The following is an 8,046-nucleotide window of genomic DNA, read 5'->3' as shown; positions in this document are numbered from 1 at the left end:
CTTAATTGTATTTGTTTAGGACAGGTTTTTTAAATTTTATGATAGTTAATTTATCATAAAGCATCAATGGAAGTGCTTACAGTTTACACTATATCCGCCATTGTGGAAGGCAGTGTGGTGATTCCTCAAACACCTAAAGAGAGAAACACCATTTAACCCAGCAATGTAATTACTGTGTATACACCCAGAGCAATATAAATAATTCTATTATAAAGACACATGCACACAAACGTTCATTGCAGCACTATTCACAACAGCAAAGACATGGAATCAACCTAAATGCCCATCAATGACAGACTGGATAAAGAAAATGTGGTACTTATACACAATGGAATACTATACAGCCATAAAAAAGAACAAGAACATGTTCTTTGCAGGGACATGGGTAGAGCTGGAGGACATTATCCTTAGCAAACTAACCGAGGAACAGAAAACCAAACACCACAAGTTCTTACTTATAAGTGGGAGCTAAATGATGAGAACACGTGGAAACATGAAGGGGAACAGCACACACTGGGGTGTTTCAGAGGGTGGAGGGTGAGAGGTGGGAGAGGATCTGAAAAATTAACTAATGGGTATCAGGCTTAATACCTGGGTGATGAAATAATCTGTACAACAATCGCCATGATACAAATTTGCCTATGTAACAAACCTGCATTTGTACCTCTAAAACTAAAATAAAAGATTTTTTTAAGAAAGCATTTACTTCAGGACACAGGCATGGTCAAGGACTTCATGTCTAAAACACCAAAAGCAATGGCAACAAAAGCCAAAATTAACAAATGAGATCTAATTAAACTAAAGAGCTTCTGCACAGCAAAAGAAACTACCATCAGAGTGAACAGGCAACCTACAAAACGGGAGAAAATTTTCGCAACCTACTCATCTGACAAAGGGCTAATATCCAGAATCTACAATGAACTCAAACAAATTTACAAGAAAAAAATAAACAACCCATCAAAAAGTGGGCAAAGGGCATGAACAGACACTTCTCAAAAGAAGACATTTATGCAGCCAAAAAACACATGAAAAAATGCTCACCATCACTGGCCATCAGAGAAATGAAAATCAAAACCACAGTGAGATACCACCTCACACCAGTTAGAATGGCAATCATTAAAAAGTCAGGAAACAACAGGTGCTGGAGAGGATGTGGAGAAGTAGGAACACTTTTACACTGTTGGTGGGACTGTAAACTAGTTCAACCCTTGTGGAAGTCAGTGTGGTGATTCCTCAGGGATCTAGAGCTAGAAATACCATTTGACCCAGCCATCCCATTACTGGGTATATACCCAAAGGACTATAAATCATGCTGCTAGAAAGACACATGCATACGTATGTTTATTGCGGCACTATTCACAATAGCAAAGACTTGGAACCAACCCAAATATCCAACAATGATAGACTGGATTAAGAAAATGTGGCACATATACACCATGGAATACTATGCAGCCATAAAAAATGATGAGTTCATGTCCTTTGTAGGGTCATGGATGAAACTGGAAATCATCATTCTCAGTAAACTATCGCAAGAACAAAAAACCAAACACCGCATATTCTCACTCACAGGTGGGAATTGAACAATGAGAACACATGGACACAGGAAGGGGAACATCACACTCTGGGGACTGTTGTGGGGTGGGAGGAGGGGGGAGGGATAGTTTTGGAGATATACCTAATGCTAAATGATGAGTTAATGGGTGCAGCACACCAGCATGGCACATGTATACATATGTAATTAACCTGTACATTGTGCACATGTACCCTAAAACTTAAAGTATAATAATAAAATAAAATAAAATAAAATAAAATAAAATTTAAAAAAAAGAAAGCATTTACTTAACTTTAAGCTTGGCAGATTTTAAGCAGATCATTTCTACCCATTCTGTGATTGATCTAATCAAGTTTTAATTTTGGTCTCTCAGTAGGTATGTCTTATTATTATTTGCTCTTACAATTGAAGTAGCACTTAGAAATATGGGCCATTATGATTTAAACACAAGTTTGTCAATTAAGTCTAAATTACTATCTCTCTCTTTCTCTGTTTCTCTCAAATTAAAAATTGTAATAGGATATATATTTTGAAAACTTTACCTTACCTGTAAATAACACCATAAAGAAAAATTATTTTATATAGATTAGAGATCTAAACTGGGAAATAAACCACATAACTTCTAGAGAAAAAGAATATTATTTTCCATACCTCAGTATAGGTGAAATTTTCAAAAATAAAAAAAGAAAACACTATAAATTAACTATCATAAAATTTCAAAAACCTGTCCTAAACAAATACAATTAAGAAAGTAACAAAAAAGCAAGTGAGAGTACAATGCAGATATAATGATATAGCACTAATTCCATTGCATACATGTGTATATATAACAGAATTCATACTGTGATATTGTATACACACACACACACACACACACACAGAGTCAATTCAGTAGAAAAATAGGCAAAGAACTTTATTATAAATTGCATAAAAGGCATTTCCGCAAAACGTAAAAAATATAAAAATAATAGTATATACATTTCAAAGGCTAAAATGAATACAAAACAAATTACTAAAAGATTTCAACAATGTACTATTCAAATACAAAACAGGTATCTTTCTCAGAGGTCTGTAAGTAGTAGATGGTGATAAAATACTTCCAGAACAGCATTTAAATATCTCATTCCTTAGATGTTTATACTTTTAATAAATATTTCTCCATACGTTTATCTTTCTAATACTTATGTATAGTTACACCCTTTATGGATTGTTCTAGTAGGTACTCTTTTCTAATTTGCATCTTTTTCAGCACATTAATTTATTTTATCATCCAAAGTTGCCAAACTACTTGGGTATATTAATCCACTGAAATTTATCCACTAAAATTAGGCATTATAGAAAGAAAGGATTCTGCAACATGATGGAATTGTCAATTAATGGCAAGATGGATGAAAAAATAAAGATCTTTTAGTTTGACTTTTGTTACACCTGATATTTAAACATACATAGAAATATACCCAGAGTTTTCAGTCTCTCAATTTAGAGGACACAAGAAAGACAACAGTTTGTAAACAATTCATAAGCAGCTAACATGTTAAACAAAATGCTAGTATACCATTTGCATTGAAAAACACAATTTTCACAAAGAGCAAAAAAATCAGGAAAGACAAGCTCATTCTTTGCTTAGGCCGATTTACATGAAGACCCATATCATAAACTGAGACTACTTCATCTGAACACAACAGTAGTATGATTAAATTGTTTATTAAAATAGATAATAAATTTCCAAAGTATAGATTAGGAATATGAATTTTAATACCACTTTATTAAAACACTTGAAATAGCTTTTGATTCTTTAGAATTTTTTTAAATGTATTTTTTATTAAAAATGTGAATATAATAAATATATATATATAATATCCTCAGTGTATCTTCTCATGGAAAAGAATTTTAGGACAAAATCTCACGCTTGTTTGAGGCCTGGCCATTTGATTTTCAATACACCCTGGCTCTCAGCAAACACTCAGAAGTGTGCAGTTTTTCTCAGTTATTCTACTTGTACATGGAAAGACTGGCATAAAACAACTGTCCCAAATTGTCATCTGTGGTCAACAGTTTATATGTTACTTAAAGTCAGAGGGCAGAAATTCCTCAAAGTACCTCACAGGGCAGTCATTCTAATCATAGCATCTCTTTTGCATCTTGTTCTTATTTGTAGAGACATGAAGTTCAGATAAAGTTATGCCACTATGACCTGCACTGTGGGCAACATCAAATAGTTTAAGATATTTTACCTTTCACCTGGGTCTGTGGTTTCTATGCAATATTTACCCTTGTGCCAATCCTGAAGTTATCATTTTACTTAGCAATGTAATGTAAACATTAAGGGAACAATGACAACCAATACAATAAATGTTAGTGTTTTTTAGTTAGAACACAGATTTGATAAAGTATAGAAAAAAGTATTTTAGTATCTCAATTAAGTAAATAATTTTCAGTAATATGTATCTATTATTGAAATAGTTTAGCCTCCGTGTTCAAATAGAATTGAAGACTTAAGCACAGTGAGAATCTTGAGAACTAAATAAAATAAATAATAATCTCAATGAAAATTGTCAAAAAAAGTTAGACATAGTCCTTGACCAAAAGAACTAAACATTTTAAAAACATATTTCTTCTTTGAAAATAATATTCACCATACATCAAACATTTACACCATTATTTGACACACTCTTCTCTCTATTTCTAGCATTGTTGAATGAGCAATTTTTTTTCTCCATCTTTCTATCAGACTTGAAGTCAATACACAAAGCTGCTTGTGGAAAAGGTTTGGCAGCTACAGCCACCCAGATATAAAGATATATGTGCTGTTAGCTCTGGCAGCTGGGCCTATGTGTGCTCCTCAGTTACAGTTCTCGTCTGACCTCATGATTGGCTCCACTGTTAGCTGTGGTGACAGCTGTTCTGCTGTATTGAGGTTTGGTCTATTATTTATTATTTATTGCAACACAGGCCAACACAGTTAAGTAGCTCTATCTACTAGACGCAATTGTGCTGAACAAATTTCTTGCCCCAAAATCCCTGATCTGGAGAATATGATATTAAGGAACCAGAGGAGCCCACAGTCAGCAAAAACAGGAGGAACATTAACTTTTTTCATGCTGTACTTATTAGAGGCCCTCCCTTTATCTCTTCTGCACATCAACAATATAAAGTATAAACTAGAAAACTTTATTTTTTTAAAGTTTTGTAACAAAAAGGGGTACATTGTGGTAGTTTAAAACAAAATTCAAGTATTCAAATTTGCATTATCACTGTAAGAATTTTAACAAATAGAACTCTTGCAACGAATTATAAAGTGTAAGTTTAGGAGACATAAAATGAGAAAATTGACATAATCCAATGAGTACATTTATATTTATAAATTTCTTCCTAAGCACTGTGTTGAAAGCATATCACAAAAATTTTATTTTGTGATTTAATTATTTTTTAGTATGACACAATTTCTAATTTCCCTTGTGATTATTTGCTTTGGCCAGGTATTATTTACAAGTGTCATTTCATTTAAAATCAAGTGAGGATGTTTTAATGTCTTTTTATTATTGATTTCAAATTTAATTTTATTAGAAATAGACAACATACTCTATAAGATTTTAATCTGTTGAGATAATTTTACATATTTTTTGACACAGTATGTGATTTAACTTAGCATATCATGCGGACATTAAAAGATGTTCATTTTATGGTTCTTCAATTTAGGGTCTGATGTGGTTTGGCTCTGTCCTCACCCAGATCTCATGTTGAATTGCAATCTCCAGTGTTATGGGAGGGAGCTGTTGGGAGGTGATGGGATCATGGAAGTGGATCTCCCCCTTGTTGTTCTCATGATAGTAAGTTCTCATGGGATCCAGTTGTTTGAAAGTATGTAGTACTTCCCCCTTTGTTCTGTCTCTTCCTCCAGTCATGTGAAAATGGCCCTTTTTTGCCTGTGCCTTCCATCATGATTGTAAGTTTCCTAAGGCCTTCTCAGCCATGCTTTCTGTACAGACTGTGGAACTGTTAGTCAATTAAATCTTTTTTCTCCATAAATTAGCCATGTCTTTATAGAAGTGTGGGAACAGACTAATACAGAAAATTGATACCAGAAAAGTGGACATTGCTATAAAGATACCTAAACATGTGGAAGCGATTTTGGAACTGGGTAATGGGCAGAGAGGTTGGAACACTTTGGAAGGCTCAGAAGAAAACAGGAAGATGAGGGAAAGTTTGGATCTTCCTAGAGATTTTTTAAATTGTTGTGACCAAAATACTGATAGTGTTATGGACAATGAAGTCCAGGCTGAGATGGTCTCAGATGGAGATGAGGAAATTATTGGGAACTGGAGTAAAAAGGTTACTCTTGATGAGCTTTAGCAAAAAGACTGGCAGCATTATCCTCCTGTCCTAGAGATCTGTGGAACTTTGAACTTGAGAGATGGTTTAGGATATCTAGTAGAAGAAATTTTAAGCAGCAAAGGATTCAAGACATGGTCTGGCTGCTTTTAACAGCATGCACTCATATTCAAGAGCAAAGAGATTATCTGAAACAGGAACTTATATTTAAAAGGAAAGCAAAGCTTAAAAGTTTGGAAAATTTGAAGCATGGCCAAGTGGTAGAAAAGAGAAAAACTTATTTTCTGTGGAGGAATTCAAGCAGACTGCAGAAATTTGCAAAAGCAGAGAGGCACCAAATGTTAATACCCAAGACAATAGGAAAGATACCTCAAAGGCATTTTAAAGACCTTCATGACAGCCCTTCCTATCACAGGCCTGGAGGCCTAGGAGGCAAAAATGGTTTTGTGTGCCAGGCCCAGGGCCTCACTGTTCTGTGCATCCTTGGGTCATGGTGCCTGCATCCCAGCCACTCCAGCCCCAGCTGTCACTAAAAGGGGCCAAGGTACAGCTCAGGCCACTGCTCCAGAGGGTACAAGCTGGAAACAACCAAGGATTCCACATGGTATTAAGCCTGTGGCTGCACAGAACTGAGGTTTGGGAGCCTCTTCCTAGATTTCAGAGGTTGTATGGAAACACCTAAATGTCCAGACAGAAGTCATCTCCAGGGATAGAGCCCTTTTGGAGAACCTGTACTAGGACAGTGTGAAGGGGAAATGTGAGTTTGGAGCCCTCACACAGAGGCACTACCTAATGGAGCTGTGAGAAGAAGGCCACTGACTTTCAGACCCCAGAATGGTAGATGCACCAACAGTTTTCACAGTGTGACTGAAAAAAGCTACAGGGAATCAATGCCAACCCATGAAAGCAGCCACAGTGGCTGAACTGCCCAAGGCCTTGTGATCCCACCCCTTGTGTCACTTGGCCTGGATGTGAGACATGGAATCAAGGAAGAGTATTTTGGAGCTTTAAGATTTAATGACTGCACTGCTCGGTTTTGGAGTTGCATGGGGACTGTAGCCCCTTTGTTTTTGTCACTTTCACTCTTTTTGCGTGGAAAGTCATACCCAATGACTGTACCCCAATTATATCTTGAAAGTAACAATTTTTTTTTTTAAATTTACAGTCTCAAGGCTCATAGGTGGAAAAGACTTGCCTTTTCTCAGATGAGACTTTAGACTTTGATTTTTGAGTTAATGCTGGAATAAGTTAAGAATTCAGGAGACTATTAGGAAGGCATACTCATCTTTTGAAATGTAAGTAGAACATGAGATTTGGGAGGGTCTGGGACAAAATAATATGGTTTTGCATTGTGTGCCTACCCAAATCTCAAGTTGAATTGTAATCTCTATCGTTGAGGGAGGGACCTGGTGGGAGATATTGAATCATGGGGGTGGATTTCTCCCTTGGTGTTCTTGTGATAGTGAGTGAGTTCACATGAGATCTACTTGTTTGAAAGTGTTTAGCACTTCACACTTCTATCTCTTTCTCTCTCTCTCCTGCTGTCCATGTGAAGATGTGCTTGCTTCCCCTTCACCTTCCTTGAGGATTGTTAAGTTTCCTAAGGCCTCCTCAGCCATGCTTCCTGTACGGCCTGGGGAACTGGGAGTCAATTAAACCTCTTTTTTTCATAAATTAGCCAGTCCCAAGTATGTATTTATAGCATTGTAAGAATGAACTAATACAGGGTCCAAGATATTAATAAAATGAAAATGTTTAAGTACATATAGATAATTTATACTTTTATGGATTCAGTTATTTTTAAAACTAGATTCTAAAATTGGGAGTCTTAACGTATGTAAATGTCACTGTGGATTTGTATTTTTCTCCCAGTAGTACTGTTAGCTATCTCTATGTATTTTGAAGCTTTGCATTTAGCAGCATACTCATTTTGATGTTATGCTAATTGAAGTAATTTGATTATCATCATTGCAAAATATCTCATTATTTTGGTAATATTCATTTTCTTGACTTCACTGTTGCTTGAATAAATATCATCACACTATATTTCATTTTCATACTGTGTGCATTGGAAGGCTTATCTTGCATTTAGTCTCTACATATCTGTATTTAAAGTATGCCTCTTATAGAAAGGATATACTGCCTCTCAGCAGTTTTTCCAA

The sequence above is a fragment of the Pongo pygmaeus genome, chromosome 19 (assembly GCF_028885625.2).
Source record: "Pongo pygmaeus isolate AG05252 chromosome 19, NHGRI_mPonPyg2-v2.0_pri, whole genome shotgun sequence".
Taxonomy (NCBI): domain Eukaryota; kingdom Metazoa; phylum Chordata; class Mammalia; order Primates; family Hominidae; genus Pongo; species Pongo pygmaeus.
This window is presented reverse-complemented; position numbering follows the sequence as displayed.